Source organism: Nerophis lumbriciformis, linkage group LG05, assembly GCF_033978685.3.
Source record: "Nerophis lumbriciformis linkage group LG05, RoL_Nlum_v2.1, whole genome shotgun sequence".
In the NCBI taxonomy this organism is placed as follows: domain Eukaryota; kingdom Metazoa; phylum Chordata; class Actinopteri; order Syngnathiformes; family Syngnathidae; genus Nerophis; species Nerophis lumbriciformis.
In genome coordinates this window covers 9,593,255-9,620,764 of record NC_084552.2, presented here as the reverse complement: position 1 = coordinate 9,620,764, position 27,510 = coordinate 9,593,255, and the positions used below count along the sequence as shown (strand labels likewise).

General features: G+C 43.3%; 1 long non-coding RNA gene across 1 annotated transcript in view; it reads left to right on the top strand.

Moving 5' to 3' along the window:
- Positions 1-27,510, top strand: part of LOC133605807 (uncharacterized) — a 65,232-nt gene that overhangs the window by 19,852 nt on the left and 17,870 nt on the right. The window contains exons 2-3 of the long non-coding RNA XR_009815192.1: positions 10,005-10,113; positions 10,199-10,263. This is a non-coding gene — a long non-coding RNA (uncharacterized lncRNA). The remainder of the gene's footprint in view (positions 1-10,004; positions 10,114-10,198; positions 10,264-27,510) is intronic.

The window sequence follows — 27,510 nt, the reverse complement described above, 5'->3', positions numbered from 1 at the left end:
CATTGTTTTTCAGTTTGTCTTTCTGGTGACATCCCCACATTTATGCTCTGCACATTTCTGACTCTTTTTTCATGTCCATCGTTCACGCTGCTCCTTTTTTTGTCCATGCCAAGTAAGTTTTGTTTATTATTGCCACAGTTAGTGTTTTTTGTTGTTCATTGTTTTTGCCTTTGTGCAAGTGTTTGGTTTCATAGTTTGTTCTCCGCCATTGTGCGCGCCTTTTGTTTACTTCCTTGTTTTGTATTTATAGTGTTTAAATAAAAATGTACCTTCATTCCCGTCTCGCCCGAGCCAACTTTCCGTTGCCTTCGAGAAAAACTAAACCCCAGGACCAAGTCATGACAGGGTTGGCCTTGAATCATCCATCCATCCAGCCATCTTCTACCCCTTGTCCCTTTTGGGGTTGTGGGGGGTGCTGGAGCCTATCCCAGCTGCATTCGGTCGGAAGGCCGGGTACACCCTGGACAAGTCACCACCACTTGTAATGATCGTCACTTAATGACACATTTTTATCTTGAAGTACTGTATTTTCCAGGCTATAAGGCACACTCAAAATCATTTTTTCCCCCTCAAAACTCGACAGTGCGCCTTACAAGTATGTACGGAATAATTCTGGTTTTGCTTACCGACCTCGAAGCAATTTTATTTGGTACATGGTGTCATGATGAATGTGACCAGTAGATGGCAGTCACACATAAATGATACGTGTGGACTGCAATATAACTCTAGTAAACAACACCGACATTTTATGTGTTCCATTGAAAATATAGAACATTACACACGGCGCTCAAAAATCTATCAAAATGTTTTAGTAGGACTTTGGTAAGCTATGAAGCCACACCGCTTGATGGATTGTACTGTGCTTCAACATAGGAGTATTATTATGGTGTGTGTGTATAAGGTAAGACATATTATCTGGTGTTTTGTTTCGCAATATTATGCAAAAGCAACTTTTCTCACCCTCTGGTACCTGCTGATCTGTATTTGGGATCTGCATAAGTCCTGAAAATGTTCTCGCGTCCGCCGTAGTCGATAAGCTTCCTCTTTTTCTCTATCTTCTTGTTTTGTGACATTCATCCTCCACTGTTGCCATTTCTAATATCAAGTAGTGTAAAGTTCTTACTTATATCTGTCAGTAAACTCGCCATGAAAGCACTAAAACATACCGGTGTAGTGAGTTGACATTATTCACTCAAGGAACTTTAGTTATTAGAGTTCCAGGTCAAACCGTTTTTCACGGGAGACATTTCCTGTGTTGTTGAAGCGACTGTCAGAAAGTGACTTGAAGACGATCTGTAAAACATCATCTATGCAACATTTTGAGCAAATAACCACCATTACATGTTATGTAGACCACAAGGAAGTCTTTTACATTCAGAAAAATGAAAAATATGACCCTTTTATTGCGCCTTATATATGAAAAAAAGATCGAAAATAGACCATTCATCGGCATACTTGCCAACCCTCCCCAATTTTCTGGGAGACTCCCGAATTTCAGTGCCTCTCCCGAAAATCTCCCGGGACAACCATTCTCCCGAAATTTCTCCCGATTTCCAGCCGGACTTAAGGCTCGCCCCCTCCAGGTCCGTGTGGACCTGAGTGAGGACAGCCTGTCGTCACGTCCTCTTGGCCAACCAAAAAGTAGCCACAGAACACTATACCGTATAGTGTTCTGTGGTTACTTTTTGGTTGGCCAACAGTTTACGTTGTATTGCGCACCCTGACGGCAAGTGTGGGAGTCGGTTCTGAAGTAAAGAGACGTAACTTCGTCACCTCGCCTGGTTATTGACTCCAACCCAGAATATTACGCTGCCCATACCTATGCTCCTTCAAAGGTTGTGCTACTGGCTGCAAAGCATTGCACTTTCAAATACAACAATGAGTAGAGAGGAGTGTTATGTGTGTATATGTGTAAATGAATGAACACTGAAATTCAAGTATGTATTTTTTATATATATATATATATATATATATATTAGAGATGCGCGGATAGGCAATTATTTAATCCGCAACCGCATCACAAAAGTCGTCATCCACCCGAACTAACATTTTATCAAATCCACACCCGCCCGCCACCCGCCCGTTGTTATATATCTAATATAGACGATGCAACTCATTAGTGAGGTTAGAAAGCTTTTGCCTGTTAAAGAAAGGAGACTGATCCAATGAAGCAGAGACATTCAATGCGTGCCACGCATTAATATCACTTGGCCACGTATTAGTGGCTAAGAGATATTAATGCGTGATAATATTATTTATCATTATTATAGTATTATTGTCATTTCCATTAAGAAAGTGTTGACTATTGTTGCCAATGCCCTTAGATCAGGAGTGCATTCCTCACACTTTGTGTGCGCAGTTGCAGCGAGCAGAACGATGCTTTTAAGAAGTTAAAAAAATGTTTTAGAAAGACTAGGCCTATATTTTCGTGAGGTAAAAATTTTTTTCTGAATTTATTTCAATGAATATTAAGTTGTTAACGTTATAATGCTCAAATAGGGACGAGGGCGGGGTGCACAGTGAAGCAGTGAACAATTTCGCGACAAAGATGAACCTTTATTGATTGATCTGCAGCCATGACAAAATATCAGACAATCTCCATTGTCAACGACAGGCAGGAAAATAAAGATAAACACATAGCCTATGTTGTAGACATAGGCATAGGCTCATACGTTTTTAAGTTGAAATAAAAAAATAAATAAAAAATGTGCCTCATAAGCCTTAGGCTGTCAATCACACGCACAAACTTAAATTATACAATAATTAACATATGCGGATTATCCGCGGACTCCGCGGTTGTGTCCGCAAACCGCGCATCTCTAATATATATATATATGTATATATATATATTAGAGATGCGCGGCTAGGCAATTATTTCATCCGCAACCGCATCACAAAAGTCGTCAACCATCCGCATCCACCCGAACTAACATTTAATCAAAACCGCACCCGCCCGCACCCGCCCGTTGTTATATATCTAATATAGACGATGCAAGGCATTAGTGAGGTTATAAAGCTTTTTCCTGTTAAAGAAAGGAGACTGATCCAATGCAGCAGAGACATTCAATGCGTGCCACGCACACCAGTGCGCAATCATCTGGGAGCCGCGCTGAGCGCACCTCCAAGCGCGCTCGCGCCACTCAAACTGCTGCAGGCAGCTGCGTTCTATCTTGTTTTAACATCCTGTGGCACTCTTCTGGGATCACGGCGGACGAAACTGTTCATGCTCAGGGTGTTTGTGGAGGTTCGGGGTTTTGCACAAATGTGATGCACCATGTTAGATGTCCCGGTTTTGTGACTGTCGTAGACATAAACAGCGTCGCAGCTCTTGCAAATCACGTAGCCAGCATTACTATCATCCTGATTTACAACCTCATAAAAACGAGTCCACGCTGAACTTTTCTGGCCTTTTTTTCCCCTGGTCTTTAGTATTCCCTTTTTTAGTTTGTCGCGTACCATGTTTGCTGCCGGCGTTGCCATCTCTTTTTTTTTTCTTCTTCTGTTGTGGCATATGCTGCAGGTGCCTGCTCGTTTTTCGTATGTGGGTAACAACATTTAACTATGTATATCTATTTCCGAATTGGTTTAACTGCCACCCGCCTGAATCTATTTAAAATCTAATTTTTTTTAATTTCAACCGCCGGACCCGACCCGCACATAAAATCTAATTTTTTTTTATTTCAACCGCCCGACCCGCGGATAATCCGCGGACTCCGCGGTTGTGTCCGCAAACCGCGCATCTCTAATATGTGTATATATATATATATATATATATATATATATATATATATATATATATATATATATGTATATATATATATATATATATATATATATATGTATATATATATATATATATATATATATATATGTATATATATATATATATATATATATATATATATGTATATATATATATGTATATATATATATATATATATATATATATATATATGTATATATAAGAAATACTTGAATTTCAGTGAATTCTAGCTATAAATATACTCCTCCCCCCTTAACCCCTGACCCCAACCCTGACCTCGCCCACCTCAACCCCCCCCCCCCCCCCCCAAATCTCCCGAATTTGGAGGTCTCAAGGTTGGCAAGTATGTTCATCGGCAGTGCGCCCTATGGTCCGTAAAATACGGTACTCACTTTACGCCATTTATCGATTGTAGCTGAGATAGGCTCCAGCGCCCCCCGCGACCCCAAAGGGAATAAGCGGTAGAAAATGGATGGATGGATCTTCATTGGCAATAAAAGCAGCAGTTCATAGTCAACAATCTCGCTTGAATAGTTCTACTCGGACTTGGAGCTTTATACTACTAATATTCCGCCTCCTACCGGGGCCGCACCAGCCGCCCCCCACCAACAAATAGAAAGTGACAGGCGCCCCCACCCCACCCCACCCCACACCAGCCCCCTCGCCCGTCGCCCCCGTCTAAACACAAGCATCATCACACACACACGTCCTCCATCCTTTCCCATCATGTCCAATCCGTCAGTAAACAAGGAGAGAGGAGATGACAGCTTCTGGGGCTGATCAACTCCAAATAACCCCCACCACGACACACACACACACACACACACACACGCACACACACACACACACACACACACACAAATAAACAACACAACCACAAGGTTGTGTTGCCTCCCCCCATGGCTGGCAGCGTCTGGTATTTCCAGGAAAGCACCAAGGTCCAACTTCTGTTGAATTGTTTTTTCTGGAAATGCTTCCTGTCAAGAAGGGACAAGCGATGTGCTCTTCGGGTCTGGAAATGTCAACATGGATCTTCTAATAAAGGTTACCCGGAGATTACCAGTACAGACTCAAGATGGCTGCGCAGCAGATTCTTCCCCTGGTCCCAAGAATACAAATCTTTTAATGGAATCTCTGCCTCGGGAAGGAAAATATATTCTGAAACTTTTTGGCATTCTAAAACTTTGCTACAATTAACTACAATTACGCTGTAATGGTAAAGTATACCCAGAGGTGGGTAGTAACGCGCTACATTTACTCCGTTACATCTACTTGAGTAACTTTTGGGATAAATTGTACTTCTAAGAGTAGTTTTAATGCAACTTACTTTTACTTTTACTTGAGTATATTTGTAGAGAAGAAACACTACTTTTACTCCGCTACTTTTATCTACATTCAGCTCGCTACTCGCTACTAATTTTTATCGATCTGTTAATGCACGCTTTGTTTGTTTTGGTCTGTCAGACAGACCTTCAAAGTGCCTGCCTTACTGGTGACGTTTCACTCCGTTCCACCAATAAAATGCAGTCACTAGTGACGTTTGACTCCGTTCCACCAATCAAATGCAGTCACTGGTGACGTTGGACCAATCAAACAGAGCCAGGCGGTCACATGACCTGACTTAAACAAGTTGAAAAACTTATTGGGGTGTTACCATTTAGTGGTCAATTGTACGGAATAAGTACTGTACTGTGCAATATACTAATACAAGTTTCAATCAATCAATCAAAAGTGTGAAGGAAAAAAGACACGTTTTTATTTCAACCGTACATCCCGTTAAAAGCCTAAAGACTGACTGCACAGTTCCTGTCTTCACAATAAAAGTGCCGCTCCATCGCGCTTGCACTTACAAAATAAGAGTCTCCGAAAGCCAGCGCAAACAAGCTAGCAAGCTACGGAATTTGCCGCCAATGTATTTCTTGTAAAGTGTGTGAAAACGAATATGGAAGCTGGACAAATAAATTGCCAAAAACCAACCACTTTCATGTGGTATTAGACAGAAAGGAGGAACTTTTCTTCTCCTCCATTTGAAAACGTGGATGTTACCAGCACTACTGTCTGATTACAATCAATGCAAGTCATCAGAATCAGGTAACACACCAACTTATATTCTTGTCATCATGAAAGAAAGGAATCCGTATGTTAAACATGCATGTATATTCATTAAAACACCTTTAACATGTAAACAAAAACGGCAAACTAAATAAATATAAATGATATACTGTATATATCAATTTATGTGTATATAAATATATATATATATATATATATATATATATATATATATATATATATATATGATATGTGTGTGTATGTTACTCATCAGTTACTCAGTACTTGAGTAGTTTTTTCACAACATACTTTTTACTTTTACTCAAGTAAATATTTGGGTGACTACTCATTACTTTTACTTGAGTAATAAATCTCTAAAGTAACAGTACTCTTACTTGAGTACAATTTCTGGCTACTCTACCCACCTCTGAGTATACCCAGTGTTCCTTAACCTTTTTGATCTCGGTGCCTAAATTTTCCATCACACACACACGTCCTCCATCCTTTCCCACTCAAATATTAACACCGTAGTCCTACTCTTGAGTTCAATCATTTTCAATTATTGTATCCAACCTACTTATAGTTGAACATTATAAACCTTGTCAAATGATATGAAGACATACAAACTCTGTTTCCATATGAGTTGGGAAATTGTTAGATGTAAATATAAACGGAATACAATGATTTGCAAATCTTTTTCAACCCATATTCAGTTGAATGCACTACAAAGACAACATATTTGATGTTCAAACTCATAAACTTTATTTTTTTTTTGCAAATAATAATTAACTTAGAATTTCATGGCTGCAACACGTGCCAAAGTAGTTGGAAAAGGGCATGTTCACCACTGTGTTACATCACTTTTTCTTTTAACAACACTCAATAAACGACTGGGAACTGAGGAAACTAATTGTTGAAGCTTTGAAAGTGGAATTCTTTCCCATTCTTGTTTATGTAGCGCTTCAGTCGTTCAACAGTCCGGGGTCTCCGCTGTCGTATTTTACGCTTCATAATGCGCCACTCATTTTCGATGGGAGACAGGTCTGGACTGCAGGCGGGCCAGGAAAGTACCCGCACTCTCTTTTCACGAAGCCACGCTGTTGTAACACGTGCTGTATGTGGCTTGGCATTGTCTTGCTGAAATAAGCAGGGGTGTCCATGAAAAAGGCGGCGCTTAGATGGCAGCATATGTTGTTCCAAAAGCTGTATGTACCTTTCAGCATTAATGGTGCCTTCACAGATGTGTAAGTTACCCATGCCTTGGGCACTAATACACCCCCATACCATCACACATGCTGGCTTTTCAACTTTGCATCAATAACAGTCTGGATGGTTCGCTTCCCCTTTGGTCCGGAGGACACAATGTCGAATATTTCCAAAAACAATTTGAATTGTGGACACTTTTCCACTTTGCATGAGTCCATCTTAGATGATCTCGGGCCCAGAGAAGCCGACGGCGTTTCTGGATGTTGTTGATAAATGGCTTTCGCTTTGCATAGTAGAGCTTTAACTTGCACTTACAGATGTAGCGACCAACTGTAGTTACTGACAGTGGTTTTCTGAAGTGTTCCTGAGCCCATGTGGTGATATCCTTTAGAGATTGATGTCGGTTTTTGATACAGTGCCGTCTGAGGGATGGAAGGTCACGGTCATTCAATGTTGGTTTCCGGCCATGCCGCTTACCAGCAGTGATTTCTCCAGATTCTCTGAACCTTTTGATGATATTATGGACCGTAGATGTTGAAATCCCTAAATTTCTTAAACTGTTTGACTATTTGCTCACGCAGTTGTGGACAAAAGGGTGTACCTCGCCCCATCCTTTCTTGTGAAAGACATTACATTACATTTTTTGGGAAGCTGTTTTTATACCCAATCATGGCACCCACCTGTTCCCAATTAGCCTGCACACCTGTGGGATGTTCCAAATAAGTGTTTAAAGAGCATTCCTCAACTTTATCAGTATTTATTGCCACCTTTCCCAACTTCTTTGTCATGTGTTGCTGGCATCAAATTCTAAAGTTAATGATTATTTGCAAAACACATTTTTATGAGTTTGAACATCAAATATGTTGTCTTTGTAGCATATTCAACTGAATATGGGTTGAAAATGATTTGCAAATCATTGTATTCCGTTTATATTTACATCTTACACAATTTCCCAACTCAACAGGGTTTGTACATAAATCACAAATATTGTTTTCAAGCCTCAGGTCAGGCTGATTACAAAAATACTAATCAAATAAATGTTACGTACGGCGGGGGAAGGAGACGACATCAGGGCAGGAATCAGTTCAATAGGTTTATTGAACTTGATGAATGATGTATCCTCTGTCAGACCAAAGGGGCAAGGCGAGAGGGCAGTCTGTGGGCAGGGAAGCGGTCGGGAACTGGAGAGAAGCAAACGAGGTCTGTGTCCAAGCAGGGATTGAGGACCGAATGAGGCAGTCCAGAATCCAGTGGGAAGTCGAGGAGCACAGCTCGATCACGGGAAACAGGGGAGGCACTGCGGGGAAACACAAAGGACATAAGACACAGGAACAGGGAAGGCACAGCAAGAGAGCAAGTACGCAGGACTGAAGCCAGAGACGGGATGCTTACTACGAGGAGTGAACTACGTTCCGGCACTGTCTTCGTTAGTCCCAGGTGCGCTGATTACTGATTGCCTGCAGCTTTGCCGGCGGAGGTGCCAGCCGAGCTTTTAGCAAAAGGCATGATGGAGTGCGCATGCAACTGCAAAATAAGGGACGACTGGTTACACCAAGCCGTACCCTTTTGTTGGTGTTTTCCTGTGTTTTGTGTTGGTTCCTGTCCTGTGCTTCCGGTTAGAGGGTTAGGGGTTAGGGTTAGGGTTAGAGGGTTAGGTATAGCATAGTGGGTAGAGTGGCCGTGCCAGAGACCTGAGGGTTGCAGGTTTGTTTCCCGCCTCTTGACATCCAAATCGCACTGGTGAATGAATAATGAATGAATGATAGGTGGTGGTCGGAGGTGCCGTAGGCGCCAATTGGCAGCCTCGCTTCCGTCAGTCTACCCCAGGGCAGCTGTGGCTACAAATGTAGCTTACCACCACCAGTTGTGAATGAATGATGGGTTCCCACTTCTCTGTGAGCGCTTTGAGTATCTAATAATAGAAAAGCGCGATATAAAATCTAATCCATTATTAGTATTATTAGGTTAGGGTTACGGTTAGGGTTAGGATTGGGGTTAGGGGTTGGCGCTTAGGGTTAGGTTTTAGGTTAGTGTTAGGGTTGGGGTTGGGGTTAGGAGTTAGGGTTAGGCTTAGGGTTAGAGCGCGCACACACACACACACACACACACACACACACACACACACACACACACACACACACACACACACACACATACATACATTCCCACTCACATTTACACAATTTAGAGGCAATTAAGACAACACAATTACAGAAAACCTGACGATAGTGGCCACAAAAATTTGTCATGCAGAAATAAGTTGTCATAAACCTTGCCTATAGTAGCCACCCCGTTTAATGCGGCCTCTTATTTCACATCCCGGAATCGTTTTCTTACTCCGTGTCCACCTGCCACTAAGATAATTTGTTGCAATGATGCATGATGTTGATAGTTGTTATCGTTTATGTCATGATGTCACGTGATTTATTATTAGTGCCTGTGTTTTGTATTATTTCCTGTCCAGTGCTCTTATTTTAGCATTCCACTTCCTGTCTCTAATAAATTTTCCTGAGGGAACTCTCCTGAAGGAATCAATAAAGTACTATCTATCTATCTAAAGAGGCCTTTTACCTGCAATTTGCCTACTGTCTCTGCATCCTGGGGTCCGGACAAACACCAGACAATGACAATTCAATTCTCTACTGTTTTTAGGATAAGCTTGCTATTGTTTTCTTCTTATCAGTTGCTTTCCTCCACAATATTTAAATGAAAACTGCACGTTTTAAAAATGATGCCCATCATCCACATTCCCTAATTGAAACGAAAACATGTGTTTCCCTTCTCTGTGCATCCTAAATAGTGAAAAACTGCTAGTACGAGGCAGCCAACAATGCAGGTAATGGGCAGTCATCTAATACGTCCTCCTAAAAACCTTGAAAAAGTGCTAAAAACACTACATTTACATGCCAAGACCTGCATATTAACCAAGCTATAGCAACATTATTGTAAAAGCTAACACTAAAAAACAACTTTTCTGACGTAGTGACACACGGCCGTGCTCACGCTGCTCTTCGGCCACTAGCGAGAGGGATGCTACTGAGGCTACTTGAGCTTCTTCTGCTTCTGCTGGGTCAGCTTTCAGTTTTCAAAAGGTAACGCTATCTTATAAATCATGCCTCCAGCATAAAACTTGGCAACATGGCTCGGAAGACTTGACTAATGTGTATTTACTTCCAGGATTTTTTACCTGAAGAGTGAGGATCATGCTGAAAGATACAACCATCCCAGTGAGAGCAGACATGGTAAGTCACTGTTTTGGCCGTGTAACCTTTAGCAATAGTGCTTGATGATAACACTCAAAGGCTTTCACAAATTCTTCCCAAAACCGATACATGCTCTCTATGTTGTCGATGCCGGACGTAGCGTTCTTTGCTCTGCGCTCTGTGAAATTAATGCGCCCAGAAAATAAGTTCCAGTAATGCTTAACATGACCAAAATACTGTAAATATTACATGTTATCATGAATGTGCCTGCTACTACATGCTTCCATTTTCTACCAGAGGGACATATCCCATTTGCACTCGGGTGGAAGGCAGCGTACACCCTGGACATAACACACACATATATATATATGTATGTATGTATGTATGTATGTATGTATGTATGTATGTATATATAATATATACATATACACATATATATATATATATATATATATATATATATATATATATATATATATATATATGTGTATATGTATATGTAATATATATATATACATACATATATATATATATATATATATATATATATATTAGAGATGCGCGGATAGGCGATTATTTCATCCGCAACCGCATCACAAAAGTCGTCAACCATCCGCCATCCACCCGATCTAACATTTAATCAGAACTGCACCCGCCCGCACCCGCCCGTTGTTATATATCTAATATAGACGATGCAAGGCATTAGTGAGGTTATAAAGCTTTTGCCTGTTAAAGAAAGGAGACACCAGTGCGCAATCATCTGGGAGCTCCAAGCGCGTGGAGGTGCGATGTCCCTCGCACCCGCGGCGGCTCCACCCGGGCTCGCGCCCGAGGCTTCAGCGCGCACCGCGGCGGCCATCCTACTCGTCGCGGCCTAGCCCTCGCGGCTCTCGCTGCCGGCGACGGCCGGATATGGGCCCGACGCTCCAGCGCCATCCATTTTCAGGGCTAGTTGATTCGTCAGGTGGGTTGTTACACACTCCTTAGCGGGTTCCGACTTCCATGGCCACCGTCCTGCTGTCTATATCAACCAGGGTGAGCCCCACCCCTTTCGTGAGCGCACTGCGCGCGGAGTGACCCCTGTTACGCGCCCCCGCAACAGGGGTGGCGGGCAGGTAAGCTGCGCGGGCGGAACGCGCGGAGTGACCCCTGTTACGAGCCCCCGGCCACGGGGGTGGCGGGCAGGTAAGCTGCTTACCTGCTGCGCGTGACGCCGGCCGCGGCGAAGGCGGACGAGGCGGGGTGTCGGTGCGGTGGGCGCGTTGGTGACCCTGGACGTGCGTCGGGCCCTTCTCGCGGATCACCTCAGCTACGGCTCCCGGTGGGGCCCTCTCGGGGGAAGGGGCCTCGGTCCCGGACCCCGGCGAGGCGTCCCTTCTCCGCTCCGTAAAAGTGTCCATCTCTTTTTTTTTTCTTCTTCTGTTGTGGCATATGCTGCAGGTGCCTGCTCGTTTTTCGTATGTGGGTAACAACATTTAACTATGTATATATATTTCCGAATTGGTTTAACTGCCACCCGCCTGAATCTATTTAAAATCTAATTTTTTAAAATTTCAACCGCCCGATCCGCGGATAATCCGCGGACTCCGCGGTTGTGTCCGCAAACCGCGCATCTCTAATATATATATATATGTATATGTATGTATATGTATATATATATATATATATATATATATATATATATATATGTGTATATATGTATATATGTATATATGTGTATATATGTATATATGTATACATATGTATATATGTATATATATGTATATATATGTATATATATGCTTACATGTCCCTTGGCAAGTTTACCTGCAATACGGCGCTTTTGGTAGCCATCCACAAGCTTCTGCTTGAATTTTTGACCACTCCTCTTGACTAAATTGGTGCAGTTCAGCTAAATGTGTTGCTTTTTTGGCATGGACTTGTTTCTTCAGCGTTGTCCACACCTTTAAGTCAGGACTACTTTGGGAAGGCCATTCTAAAACCTTCATTCTAGCCTGATTTAGCCATTCCTTTACCACTTTTGACGTGTGTTTTGCTGGAACACCCAACTGCGCCCAAGACCCAACCTCCGGGCTGATGATTTTAGCTTGTCCTGAAGAATATGGAGGTAATCCTCCTTTTTTATTGTCCCAGTTACTCTCTGTAAAGCACCAGTTCCATTGGCAGCAAAACAGGCCACAGAGCATAATACTACCACCACCAGGCTTGACGGTAGGCGTGGTGCTCATGGGATTAAAGGGGTATTGTGGCCAAACAGTTACATTTTAGTTTCATCTGACACCACATGGACAAAGATAAGACCTTCTAGAGCAGGGGTGTCAAACTCAAATAAAGAGTGGGCCAAAATTTAAAACTGAACAAAGCCGCGGGCCAAGGTTGAACAAATGAACCTTTTAATAGGGACCCAAACAAGTTTTGCATTGAATATTGAACAAGCAAGGCTTCAAATAATAATAATAATAATTAAAAAATATCAATGGCATATCAAATACAATTTAAATAAAAATTGAATGCCTCTTTTCTATTTGAAGCCTTCTGAGGTAAATATCAACATTATCTTTTTCCACAGGCTAAAACATTTGAAAATAAAATAACAATGAATAAAGCAACCATTCAGGATTTTAAACTGCTCAGTTTGCAACACACTGATCTAATCTGATGTGCCCAAGCCAGACACCTGCCATCTTTTCTGGGATGCTAGTTCATTAATGTCGGGGATCAGGCTTTGAGCTGAGGCAACCTTCATTATCGAACGAAGGTGTTCAACAGTCATTATATCTCGTCCACCCGGACCACAGTCTTGGGGGCGTGCCTTTAATGCACTGCCTTTAACTTACTCTACGAGCTATCGTCACGTCCGCTTTTCATCCATTCTTACATCGTTCAGGCCCAGTCACAAGATATGTGCGGCTTCGGTACGCACACACGAGTGAATGCAACGCATACTTCATCAACAGCGGGACACTACAAAATACACCCCCGCAAATGTGGCCCGCGGGCCAGAGTTTGACACCCATGTTCTAGAGTAAAGTTCTGTGGTCAGATGAAACAAAAATGGAGCTGTTTGGCCACAATACCCAGCAATATGTTTGGAGGAGAAAAGGTAAGGCCTTTAATCCCAGGAACACCATGCCTACCGTCAAGCATGGTGGTGGTAGTATTATGCTCTGAATTGAAGCAATTGAAGATGAGGCTCGCTTGCAGTTTACGTGAACCTACTAGAGACGTCCGCGTGGCGCCGTACGTACCACACTTCCTGTAGACACATCAAAAGATCCTGCGCCAACAAGCCTTCATTAGTGCTCGAACCTTTCAACCAATCAGCACTTGTACTCTTGCCATCGTTAATGTCTCATCCCTCATGTTTACTGTGAGTTCGTCAGCGCAGAAGCCTGACTCATAATGGCCCCCGCCCTCGCCACCTGTGACGTCGGAGAACCAACCAACTGACTGACTGCGAGGCCAAGCCGCTAACCACTCAACCACCGCGTGGCACCAGTCAGCGTCAGTTTGACGCAAAAAAATGCCGCGACACAATGTTCCAGGTTTCTTCTTGAGGAAACTTCCGTTGCCATGGCAACACTGTGTTTGGACAATTACCCGAGTACGAAGTTCAGCTTCTCTCTGCGTCCTCTCGCTTTTTTCTTCTTCTCCTCTCGTCTCCCCAAGCGGCGGGTCAAATGATGGCGCTCATTATTCGCCAGCGACACTTTTTAAGGAGCACATTTTGATGAAATTAGCCGCCGTAATTGGATGCGGAATGAATGGTTCTTGGAAACGTGGCGGCCCCCCAAAAAAAGCATCACCGGCTGCGTTTTTCTCGCTCTTGTGCCGAACACCCACCCACATGAGACCCCCCCACCCCCCGTCCCTCCCGCCTCCGCCGAGCATTAGATAAGTGCGCTGGTCTAATTGCTTTCTTCAGGGAGAGAATTAGCTTGAGCTGTCCTGAGTGCTCCCACATCTAATGCATAAAGAACAGGCAAGAAGGACCAAAAGTGGAGGTCGGGGAATTGCACGCTAAACCCCCCCCCCCCCCCCCCCACACACACACACACACACCACCCACTTCCCATTCACTAGTCTGTCACATTTTGAGAAGGGAGGGGGTGTAAAGTGTTATCCTGTTGTAACATCTGAGCATATTAAGTATTTTTCAAATTTTCTATTGGATTGCATTAGATTGTGTACCTAATGAGGTGGCCATATTGCATGGCGATGATCAAATTGGCCTGAAATACCCAGACTGGAGTTTGTGTGTGTGCGTGTGTACGTGTGTGTGTGTGTGTGTGTGGTGGTCCAAAGAGTACGCAGGAGCTGTTTGTTTTTAATAACAAGCCAGAACACAGGCATGTACAGAAGAGCATGGGGGATAAAAGGGAGCGGCAGGCCTCCACCTCGGCGAGCCAGGAGCTTTACAAGTGGACCGAACCGTATTTATTGACTCCTGACACCGGACTTTGGACTTCATATCATATTTGGATCAGTGGTGGACTTTCTTAAAAAAAAAACAGGTATTTTCATACTTCATTTCCCCGAAGTAAACGACCTTCGACTAGAAGTTCCTTCGATTGAACGGAAGCCATTTTTTTGTATTTGGGAACTTCTGTGTTTTCTCTGGCATCTCATATGGACATCGTCATGTGACCTCTGATTAAAATTCTCCTTAGTGACGTGCGGCGCAAGCAACCAAAGACGACGACACAAGGAAGAAGTGATTAGACCGTTGTGAGCTCAGGATGCTGGAGATGGTAGTGTTGAATCAATCAATCAATCAATCAATCAATCAATCAATCAATCAATCAAAGTGTCTCAAAGGGCTGCACAAGCCACCACAACATTCTCGGCTCAGATCCCTCATCAGGGCGAGAAAAAACTCAACCCAATTGGATGACAATGAGAAACCTTGGAGGGGACCGCAGATGTGGATAGTGGATCTAACATAATAGTGAGAGTCCAGTCCATAGTGGATCTAACATAATAGTGTGAGAGTCCAGTTCATAGTGGATCTAACATAATAGTGTGAGAGTCCAGTCCATAGTGGATCTAACATAATAGTGAGAGTCCAGTCCATAGTGGATCTAACATAATAGTGAGAGTCCAGTCCATGGTGGATCTAACATAATAGTGTGAGAGTTCAGTCCATAGTGGATCTAACATAATATTGAGAGTCCAGTCCATTATGGATCTAACATAATGGTGTGAGAGTCCAGTCCATAGTGGATCTAACATAATAGTGTGAGAGTCCAGTCCATAGTGGATCTAACATAATAGTGTGAGAGTCCAGTCCATAGTGGATCTAACATAATATTGTAAGAGTCCAGTCCATAGTGGATCTAACATAATATTGTAAGAGTCCAGTCCATAGTGGATCTAACATAATATTGAGAGTCCAGTCCATAGTGGATCTAACATAAGAGTGTGAGAGGCCAGTCCATAGTGGATCTTAAATAATAGTGAGAGTCCAGTCCAAAGTGGATCTAACATAATATTGAGAGTCCAGTCCATAGTGGATCTAACATAGATATTGTGAGAGTCCAGTCCATAGTGGATCTAACATGATAGTGTGAGAGTCCAGTCCATAGTGGATCTAACATAGATATTGTGAGAGTCCAGTCCATAGTTGATCTAACATAATAGTGTGAGAGTCCAGTCCATAGTGGATCTAACATAATAGTGTGAGAGTCCAGTCCATAGTGGATCTAACATAATAGTGTGAGAGTCCAGTCCATAGTGGATCTAACATAATATTGTAAGAGTCCAGTCCATAGTGGATCTAACATAATATTGTAAATATTGTATATTGTAAATACAATATAGATATTGTGAGAGTCCAGTCCATAGTGGATCTAACATGATAGTGTGAGAGTCCAGTCCATAGTGGATCTAACATAGATATTGTGAGAGTCCAGTCCATAGTTGATCTAACATAATAGTGTGAGAGTCTAGTCCATAGTGGATCTAACATAATAGTGTGAGAGTCCAGTCCATAGTGGATCTAACATAATAGTGTGAGAGTCCAGTCCATAGTGGATCTAACATAATATTGAGAGTCCAGTCCATAGTGGATCTAACATAAGAGTGTGAGAGGCCAGTCCATAGTGGATCTTAAATAATAGTGAGAGTCCAGTCCAAAGTGGATCTAACATAATATTGAGAGTCCAGTCCATAGTGGATCTAACATAGATATTGTGAGAGTCCAGTCCATAGTGGATCTAACATAATAGTGTGAGAGTCCAGTCCATAGTGGATCTAACATAGATATTGTGAGAGTCCAGTCCATAGTTGATCTAACATAATAGTGTGAGAGTCCGGTCCATAGTGGATCTAACATACTAGTGTGAGAGTCCAGTCCATAGTGGATCTAACATAATAGTGTGTGAGTCCAGCCCATAGTGGATATAACATAATATTGTAAGAGTCCGGTCCATAGTGGATCCAACATAATAGTGTGAGAGTCCAGTCCATAGTGGATCTAACATAATAGTGTGAGAGTCCAGCCCGTAGTGGATCTAACATAATAGTGTGAGAATCCAGTCCATAAGTGGATCTAACATAATAGTGTGTGAGTCCAGTCCATAGTGGATCTAACATAGATATTGTGAGAGTCCAGTCCATAGTGGATCTAACATAATAGTGTAAGAGTCCAGTCCATAGTGGATCTAACATAGATATTGTGAGAGTCCAGTCCATAGTTGATCTAACATAATAGTGTGAGAGTCCAGTCCATAGTGGATCGAACATAATAGTGTGAGAGTCCAGTCCATAGTGGATCTAGCATAATAGTGTGAGAGTCCAGTCCATAGTGGATCTAACATAATAGTGTGTGAGTCCAGTCCATAGTGGATACAACATAATATTGTAAGAGTCCGGTCCATAGTGGATCCAACATAATAGTGTGAGAGTCCAGTCCATAGTGGATCTAACATACAGTAGTAGTGTGGGAGTCCAGTCCATAGTGGATCTAACATAATATTGTGAGAGTCCAGTCCATAGTGGATCTAACATAGATATTGTGAGAGTCCAGTCCATAGTGGATCTTAAATAATAGTGAGAGTCCAGTCCAACAATGATCTAACATAATGGTAGATGTTGAAGATGCTGTGGATGCTGAAATGTCAACCTTGCTAAATGTGTTGAAGATGCTGATGATACTAGAAATGTTAAGGATGAGAAAGATACTACGGATGCGGATGAAACTGAGTAATCTAAAGACAATGAGGACACCAAAGTCACTAAGGATACTGAGGACACTAAATATAATCGCAGTGTTTCCCACACATTCATTTATTTGTGGCGGCCCGCCACGAAATAATTACGTCCGCCACAAATGGATTTTTCGGCTTTTGACTCGCTCGACCGCTCATAAAAGCAATGGGACTCTGTCTGTGAATGTACCTTGTAGTTACAACTCCGGTGCAGTAGGTGGCAGTAGCCTACTGTGCATTGTAACTCCGCCAATAGCACTTAATTCACCTGGTGGGCCAGAAGAAGAAGAAGAAGAAGAAGACGGCGGAGTAAAAGAACGGACCGACCGGATCAAAATACGAGGGTAATATAGGTTGTAGGTAGATAAGTTATAGCTGCATCGCTCGCGGCTCGTCATATATTTAACGTTAATCCGCGATTTCACCGAGCGTTTCACTCACGGTGAGCAGCCTGACGCTGCTTCATTAACACCGCCGCTGTTGTCACGTCACGTGTTACCATACCGACGAGCTTACGTGTCCAGGTTATAACCCTGTTGTCAATAAACACACGTGGAGACGGTGCTTCAGATACTGCATTAATAATGAAGCTAAATTGTCCACTGTCCACTGCAGCATGTGAATGCAATGAAAATAATAAAATCTGAGCCAACCAGCTGTTAAAATGTTGTCCAGGTTAATGTTTTGGCCATTAAAGCCCTTCATTTCAAGATTTCAACTGTGATCGGGCTTTAAACAGGTGGCTGACCTGTTCAGATGGGTGTAACTCAGGGGTGCTCACACTTTTTCTGCAGGCGAGCTACTTTTCAATTGATCAAGTCGTGGGGATCTACCTCATTCATATATATAATTTATATTTACTTATTTATAAAATATATGTTTTTGTTAACAAGTTAAAGGTGTTTAATGATAATGCAAGCATGTTTAACACATATAGTTAATATTGTTAATAAATTAAAGGTGTTTAATGATAATACAAGAATGTTTAATACATATAGTTAATATTGTTAACAAGTTAAAGGTGTTTAAAGATAATACAAGCATGTTTAACACATATTGTTAATAAATTAAAGGTGTTTAATGATAATACAAGTATGTTTAATACATATAGTTAATATTGTTAACAAGTTAAAGGTGTTTAAAGATAATACAAGCATGTTTAACACATATTGTTAATAAATTAAAGGTTTTTAATGATAATACAAGTATGTTTAATACATATAGTTAATATTGTTAACAAGTTAAAGGTGTTTAATGACAATACAAGCATGTTTAACACATATAGTTAATATTGTTAACAAGTTAAAGGTGTTTAAAGATAATACAAGCATGTTTAACACATATAGTTAATATTGTTAACAAGTTAAAGGTGCTTAAAAATAATACAAGCATGTTTAACACATATAGATTCCTTTCTTTCATGAAGACAAGAATATAAGTTGGTGTATTACCTGATTCTGATGACTTGCATTGATTGGAATCAGACAGTGGTGCTGATAACGTCCGCATTTTCGAATGGAGGAGAAAAAAAGTCCTCCTTTCTGTCCAATACCACATGAAAGTGATTGGTTTTTGGCATCTTATTTGTCCAGCTTCTGTACTCCTTTATATACACTTTACAAGAAATACATTGTCGGCAAACTCCGTAGCTTGCTAGCTTGTGCACGCCAGCTTTCTGAGACTCTTATTTTGTTAGCGCAACTATGCAGTCGGTCTTTGGAGTTTTGACGACAGGTACGGCGCCAGAGTCTGTTGAAATAAAGTGTTTCTCGCCTCCCTTTCGGTAATTTTAATGAGCTAAATATGTACATAAAGTGTTGTACTTATATTCCAACTCCGCGTTCTTTTTGGTCATCGCCGCTGCCGCCGTCACCCCCCGCCCCCCGACCACACCACCACAAATAGATGCCTGTCCTGTGGTAAACACTGAATCGGGATGCTAATGACACTGAGAACACTGAAGACGCTGAATATGCTGAAGACACATAAGATGTTAAATACACTTAGAATGAAGAAGACTCTTAGAAGGCTGAAAACAGTGAAGACGCTGAACTTGCGGAATACACTGAAGATACTGAAGATGCAGAGAATGTCGATGACGCTGAGGATACTATTGACGCTGAGGATGCCAAAGACATTAAAGACACAGTGTACACTAAAGACACTAGATATACTAAAGATGCTGAGGTCATTGGGGGTATTGAGGATGCTGAAGACTTTGTGGACACTAAAGACACTGAGGATACCGAAGACATTAAGGATGCTGAAAACACTGACGATACTGAAGACACTGAAGAGGCTAAAGACACTGAGGATACTTAGGAAGATGAAGATATTGAGGACGTTGAAGACACTGAGGACGTTAAAGACACTGAGAATGCTAACAATGCTGAAAACGCTGAAGACACTAAGTATCCTGAGGATCCCAAAGACGCTGAGGATACTAAAGACATAGAGGACGCTAAAGACTCTAAAGATACTAAAAAAGGTTGAGAGCACTGAAGATATTGATGATGCTAACGACTGAGGATACTCTGGACACTTAGGATACTCTGGACACTTAGGATACTCTGGACACTTAGGATACTGAAGACACTTAGGATACTGAAGACACTTACGATATACTAAAGACACCGATGATTGTAATGACACTGAGGATACTAAAGACACTGAGGATACAAAAGACACTTAGGATACTGAATACACTTAGGATACTGAAGACACTTAGGATACTGAAGACACTTACTATATCCTAAAGACACCGATGGTTGTAATGACACTGAGGATACTAAAGACACTGAGGATACTGAAGACACTTAGTATACTAAAGACACTGAGGATTGGTAATGACACTGAGGATACTCAAAACACTTAGGATACTGAAGACACTTAAGACACTAAAGACACTGAGGGCACTAATTCCACTGAGGATGTTAATACCACTGAGGATACTAATGCCACTGAGGTTACTAATGCCACTGAGGATAGTAATGACACTGAGAACACTGAAGACACTGAGGATGGTAATGACACTGAGAACACTGAAGACACTGAGTATGGTAATGACACTTAGGATACTGAAACAACTGAGGGTGGTAAGGACACTGAGGATACTGAAAACACTGAAGATGGTAAGGAAACGTAGGCTACTGAAGAAACTGAGGATGATAATGACACTGAGGATAATGAAGACACAGAGGATGGTAATGACACTTGAAGATACTGAAGACACTGAGGATGCTGATATCTAAGGTATTAAAGACACTGAAAACAATGAAGATGCTGAAAATGCTGTTGAAAAGTTCTGAATTGCTGCAACAGGTTCCGTTGTCAGGACAATTTAAAGAAATACAATATTGTCATCTGTCTTTCTCATTTTCAGCCTAATTTAAAAGCAATCATCTTCGTTGATATACTGTAAAAAAAAACAATAAAAAGGAAGTTCATCAAAGGATGGAATAAGTATTTCCAGGAGTTTGGAACTAGGTGGAAATGAATACTTCATCCTTCAGCTGGAGTGCTGCATGGTGTGTGACGCACATGACATTAATCACTGTCAATCAGCGCTCTTAAACACATCGTCTTATCTACTATATTAACAGGTATTATATTTTAATTTCATGTCGGCCATTGGCAGGCTGCCGCTGTAATAACATTATTAATTGTAATTCTTTTTAATATGACACAGCGGGCCTCTCTCTCTAGAGGGATTCCAGTGGGACTTGACTGTGTCAGCGTGCATGATCGTTGATGCGTGTGCGTGCCTGTGTATGTGTGTGTGCTTGCCTCTGTATGTGTGGCTGTGTGTACGTGTGTGGGTGCGTGCCTGTGTATGTGTGTGTGTGTACGTGCCTGTGTATGTGTGTGTGTGTGTGCGTGCCTGTGTATGTGTGTGTGCTTGCCTGTGTATGTGTGCCTGTGTATGTGTGTGTGTGTATGTGCCTGTGTATGTGTGTGTGTGCGTGCCTGTGTATGTCTGTGCGTGTACGTCCCCGCTGCCTTGTGGGTTAGTCTTGGAAGACAAAAGGCTAGGGGAGCACACCCTGAGAGAAAAGCAAGTGCTGGTAGGCGCACTATAGGCGGTCCTCCGACAGACCGGAGCTCCGGCAACCTCCTGCAGCCTCCTGCAGCTGTGAGGAGGTGCCGGTCGTCCTGGGTTTCCCTTGCCATCGGGTACAGCTCCCCACAGCGAAGAAGTGATGTTGGAGTCTGCGCGTTCCACTCGTCAAAAAAGACCTCAACGGCGGAGTGGGCGGATGATGGTTGTAGAGAACCTCCACAACGGTCACAAAGGCGTAAGAAGGCTGCAGCAAAGATGGGCCCTCAATTGTCTTGGTCTCCATGCCATTGGACCCTGGCCTTCTCTTTGCCAAGGACAGTGTGGTGGCTTTCTGTGCACCAGTTTCCCCGCTTTAAAAGATTCCCCGCACAGGCGTTCTCCTGAAGGACCCATCATTACCCAACCCCCTATAAGTCCTATGGTGACCAGGAAATGGTGACGGGAGCAGGACAGTGAAGTCTGGGAGCTTCTAGCCACGCACTGGCACGTAGGCGGTGGGTGCCTGATTCAGTCGCCTTGCTCTCGGACCGAGGCAGAGAGAGCATTTCAGCAGCATCACCCACGTCTGAGCAGCCCTATTTAGGATCCACTCTGCTCACCCTACACGGGAAGGGGCTAGAAGTGGTGCCCTTAAAATAGCCTGCCTCCTACAACCTGACTGGAATACCGCGTCCAGTGGGTTCACCTCATAGCGGTCGAAAACAAAAACAATGAACTTTGGAGCTTGGAATGTGAGAACAGTTATGGACAGTGCCTCCAGCAATCGTACAGAAAGAAGATCGGCGACCGTTGCCAGGGAGCTGAAAAGGTGCAAGATCGACATTGCTGAACTGTCTGAAAGTCGCTTGGCTGAGGAGGGGCAACTAAAGGAGGAGAAAGGGGATACACTTTCTTCGAGAAGGGGAAAACAGCTGATGAACCCAGAATCCACGGAGTGGGATTTTCCATCAGAAACAGGCTCATCTACCTACTCTCCGAATCTCCAATAGGCATCAATGAGCGTCTCATGACCGTATGCCTGAGGCTCTCAAACGATCAGATGGCCACGGCTGTGAGTGCCTATGCACCAAATTTGGACTCACATGATGAAGACAAGGAGACCTTCTATGCAACTTTAGACCAGGTTCTATCGGATATTCCGAAAGAAGATAAGATCCTCCTACTCGGGGACTTCAATGCCAGGGTTGGCAAGAATCACAAGCTCTGGAAAGGCACTCTAGGTAAAGAAGGTGTTGGGAATGTCAACTCCAACGGAGTCCTCCTTCTGTCAACGTGTGCTGAACATGATCTTCTGATAACAAAAACCCTTTTCCGCCAGAGAAACAGGTTCAAAACGTCCTGGATGCATCCCAGATCAAAGCGCTGGCATCTCATAGACTGTCATTGTCAAGGCCAGAGATCGCAAGGATGCCACACCAGATCAACGCATGCCCCATAACCAGCATCACCTTCTCTGGACAGGACCTGCCACTCTCCCCAGTTGTCAACAACCTGGGAGTGAAATTGGACCCCCACCTGAACTTTGAAGCCCACATCAACCATCTATGCAAAACCTCTTTCTTTCACCTCCACAACATCTCAAGACTCCGCCCCTCACTCACCCCAGCCGACACTGAAAGATTCGTCCATGCCTTCATCTCCTCCAGGCTTGATTACTGCAACGCACTTCTCGTCAGAGTCCCCAAAAAGAGCATCAAAAAGCTCCAGCACTTTCAAAACAGCGCAGCGAGGATCCTGACAAGCATGATCACATCACACCTATTCTCAAATCACTCCACTGGCTCCCTATCGCATCCTGGACCCAATTTTAAATCAACCTGCTCACTCACCAATGCATCTACGGCAACGCCCCCTCCTACCTCAAGGACCTAGTTTCCCCTCAACCCCCTACCCGCAACCTCTGCTCCTCAAACACTAACCTGCTCAAACCCATCAGGACAAAGTTACAATCTATGGGCCGCTGGGCTTTCTGCTCGACCGCTCCCGAACTTTGGAACGCTCTCTCCGACCATGTTAGAGCACCACAGTCGGTCGACCATTTTAAGAAGGGACTAAAAACCCACCTTTTTAGCACAGCTTTTACCTAATTTCTCTGCCTTCTTGTTTTTAAATGCACTGCTTGCTTATCTGTTTTTTATCCAGTGCTTTCATGCTTTTTATTTCTATTTTTATCTATGTTTCTGTTTGTGTGTCATGATTTCATTTCCATTTTAATTTTTTATTATATATTCTTACTTTCTATTTTTATTTTTATACTTTGTAGCACTTTTGAGATTTTAACAAATGTAAAGTGCGTTACAAATGCAATTCATTATTATTATTATTATTATTATTATGTTAACATCACCTAGGCCATGATTTGCGCGGACGGCTGCTGGACAGACCATCGCCTCATCCGCTCCACAATGAACATCTAGCTGCAGCAGAAGAGGAGGACACAAAGAAAACTTATTCACCCTAAATTTAACATCGATAGCCTTGGAGACACAGATAGGGTGCAACATCTACAAAACACCCTGTCTGTGAGACTCCCGGAAGAATATCCTGAGGATGTGGAAGAACACTGGAAGGCTCTTAAGACCACGCTACTTGAAACCAGCAAGGATACCATTGGCTACAGGACTAAGAAACACCAGGACTGGTTCGATGAAAACGACATCGAAATACAACAGTTGATTGATGCTGAAAGGAAAGCTTTTTGTTCTTGGCAGAGCGACATCAACTGCAGGGACAAAAGGCAGGCCCACGCCAAGGCAAAGGTACTTGTCCAGAGAGCTGAAAAACCAATGGTGGATGGAGAAGGCTCTGGAAATACAGAAGCTTGCTGACTGTGGACACCAGGGGTTTCTTTAATGCTACCAAGGCTGTTTATGGGCCCAGTTATTGAGGCCTAAACCCCCTCCGCTCTAAGGATGGACAAACTTTGCTCAAGGACGATGTGGGTATCAGTTCCAGATGGCGTAAACACTTCCAAGAGCTCCTGAATCGGAACTCTACAGTGGAGCTGGAAACCATCAACCAGATTCCGCAGCGACCCATCATGGAGCATTTGGGTGATCCCCCCACCGAAAATGAGGTCCAGGATGCCATCAGGAAACTGGGTAACAACAAGGCTTCTGGACCCGATGGGATACCAGCAGCAATATTAAAGCAAGACGGACCAAAACTCCTTTGCCACATCCACAGCCTCATTGGTAAAATCTGGAATATGGAGGAAATCCCAGCCGTACCAGATTGTCACCATCTTCAAGAAGGGAGATAAGGTGGACTGTGGCAACTACAGAGGCATCTCCCTCCTGTCCACAACAGGAAAAATACTGGCCTGTATTTAGGCCAACCGGTTATTGCCGCTGTCATAAGAGATCCTCCCAGAGTCCCAGTGTGGCTTTCGTCCAGCTAGGGGAACATCGGACATGATTTTTGCAGCTCGTCAACTGCAACAGAAATGTCGGGAACAACACCTGCCACTATACATGGCATTCATTGACCTTACAAAAGCCTTTGATTCTGTGAACAGAACTGCTCTCTGGGGTGCCCTCTCCAAGATGCCCAGACAAGTATCTGAAGATCTTGCGTCTGTTGCACGACAACATGACCGCACTGGTAGTTGGAAATGAAGGCTCTCAAATGGCTCCCTTCAAAGTTGACACTGGTGTCAAGCAGGGCTGCATCATCGCACCAACCCAGTTTGCCATCTTCATCTCAGTCATACTTCACCTCACCAGTCAAAACCTACCTGAGGGAGTCCAGTTCATATACAGGACAGACGGCAGGCTCTTCAACCTGAATAGGTTCAGGGCAAAAAGCAAGGTGCTTACATCCTCCATTACAGAGCTCCGGTACGCAGATGACAATGCTCTAGTTGCTCATTATGAGTTGGATTTCCAGAATATCTTGGATTCTTTTGCCAGAGCGTACCGACTTCTGGGACTTGACATCAACATAAAGAAGACTCAGATCCTGTACCAACCAACCCCTGGCACACCCTCCCAACCCCCCACAATTTATGTGGACAACAACATCTTGGAAAACGTAGAGCATTTCGCTTATCTTGGCAGTCTTTTTTCAACGAGAGCTGTCATCGATGCCGAGATCCACCACCGCATAGGTTGTGCCAGCGCAGCTTTTGCTAAGCTCAGGAAAATAGTTTTTGAGAATCGGGTCATCCAGACCAACATCAAGCTTCTTGTATGTCAAGCTGTAGTTCTGTCCACTCTGTTCTACGGGACTGATAGCTGGACCACCTACAGCAGACACCTGAAGGCTCTGGAGTAGTACCACCAGCAATGTCTCCGCAAGATCCTCCGGATCAGCTGGGAAAATAGGCGAACCAACATTAGTGTTCTGAAGGAAGCTAACATGCCCAGCATCACTACAACTGTCATTCGGCACCAACTCTGCTGTATGGGTCAGAAGCCTGGACAATATACCGCAGACACATCCGCTGCCTTGATGCATTTAACATCAGATGTTTCCAACGCATTCTTGGCATCACATTGCAGGACCGAGTTCCTCATACGGACATCTTACAGCGCACTGAGTCCATAAGCATAGAGGCCACCCTGGCACAGCGACAACTGCGGTGGATTGGTCACACCATCCGGATGCCTCGTCAGATGCTTTATGGTCAGCTCCTTTCAGCCAGCAGAAAGCCCGGAGGACAAAAGCTGCGGTACAAAGACCAACTGAAAGGGATATTGAAGAGATGCAACATCAAACCCCACGAACTTGAGACAGCTGCAGCCAATCGATCGCTGTGGCGTTTGCTGTGCCATGACGGGGTCATGTATCTGGAGGAGTGTCGGAACCAACACCGGAGGAATCAGCGGAGGCGAAGACACCACCCTGCAGTTCCAGAACCATCCCAGCACCCTGATCCAGGCCTGACATGTCTCCACTGTGGCAGGACGTGTGGTTCCAGGATCGGACTTCATAGTCATATGGAGTGGCATCGTCGCCAGCAACAATAGCCACCGACCAGAGCAACAAAATGGAAGCTACGTCATCTTCAACTACGATGGACCGCCTAAGCATGTGTGTGTGTGTGCATGCCTGTGTATGTGTGTGTACGTGCCTGTGTATGTGTGTGTGTACAAACCCTGTTTCCATATGAGTTGGGGAAATGTGTTAGATGTAAATATAAACGGAATACAATGATTTGCAAATCCTTTTCAACCCATATTCAGTTGAATGCACTACAAAGACAACATATTTGATGTTCAAACTCATAAACTTTATTTTTTTTTTGCAAATAATAATTAATTTAGAATTTCATGGCTGCAACACGTGCCAATGTAGTTGGCAAAGGGCATGTTCACCACTGTGTTACATGGCCTTTCCTTTTAACAACACTCAGTAAAGGTTTGGGAACTGAGGAGACACATTTTTGAAGCTTCTCATGTGGAATTCTTTCCCATTCTTGCTTGATGTACAGCTTAAGTTGTTCAACAGTCCGGGGGTCTCCGTTGTGCTATTTTAGGCTTCATAATGCGCCACACATTTTCAATGGGAGACAGGTCTGGACTACAGGCAGGCCAGTCTAGTACCCGCACTCTTTTACTATGAAGCCACGTTGATGTAACACGTGGCTTGGCATTGTCTTGCTGAAATAAGCAGGGGCGTCCATGGTAACGTTGCTTAGATGGCAACATATGTTGCTCCAAAACCTGTATTTACCTTTCAGCATAAATGGCGCCTTCACACATGTGTAAGTTACCCATGTCTTGGGCACTAATACACCCTCATACCATCACACATGCTGGCTTTTCAACTTTGCGCCTATAACAATCCGGATGGTTCTTTTCCTCTTTGGTCCGGAGGACACGACGTCCACAGTTTCCAAAAACAATTTGAAATGTGGACTCGTCAGACCACAGAACACTTTTCCACTTTGTATCAGTCCATCTTAGATGAGCTCAGGCCCAGCGAAGCCGACGGCGTTTCTGGGTGTTGTTGATAAACAGTTTTTGCCTTGCATAGGAGAGTTTTAACTTGCACTTACAGATGTAGCGACCAACT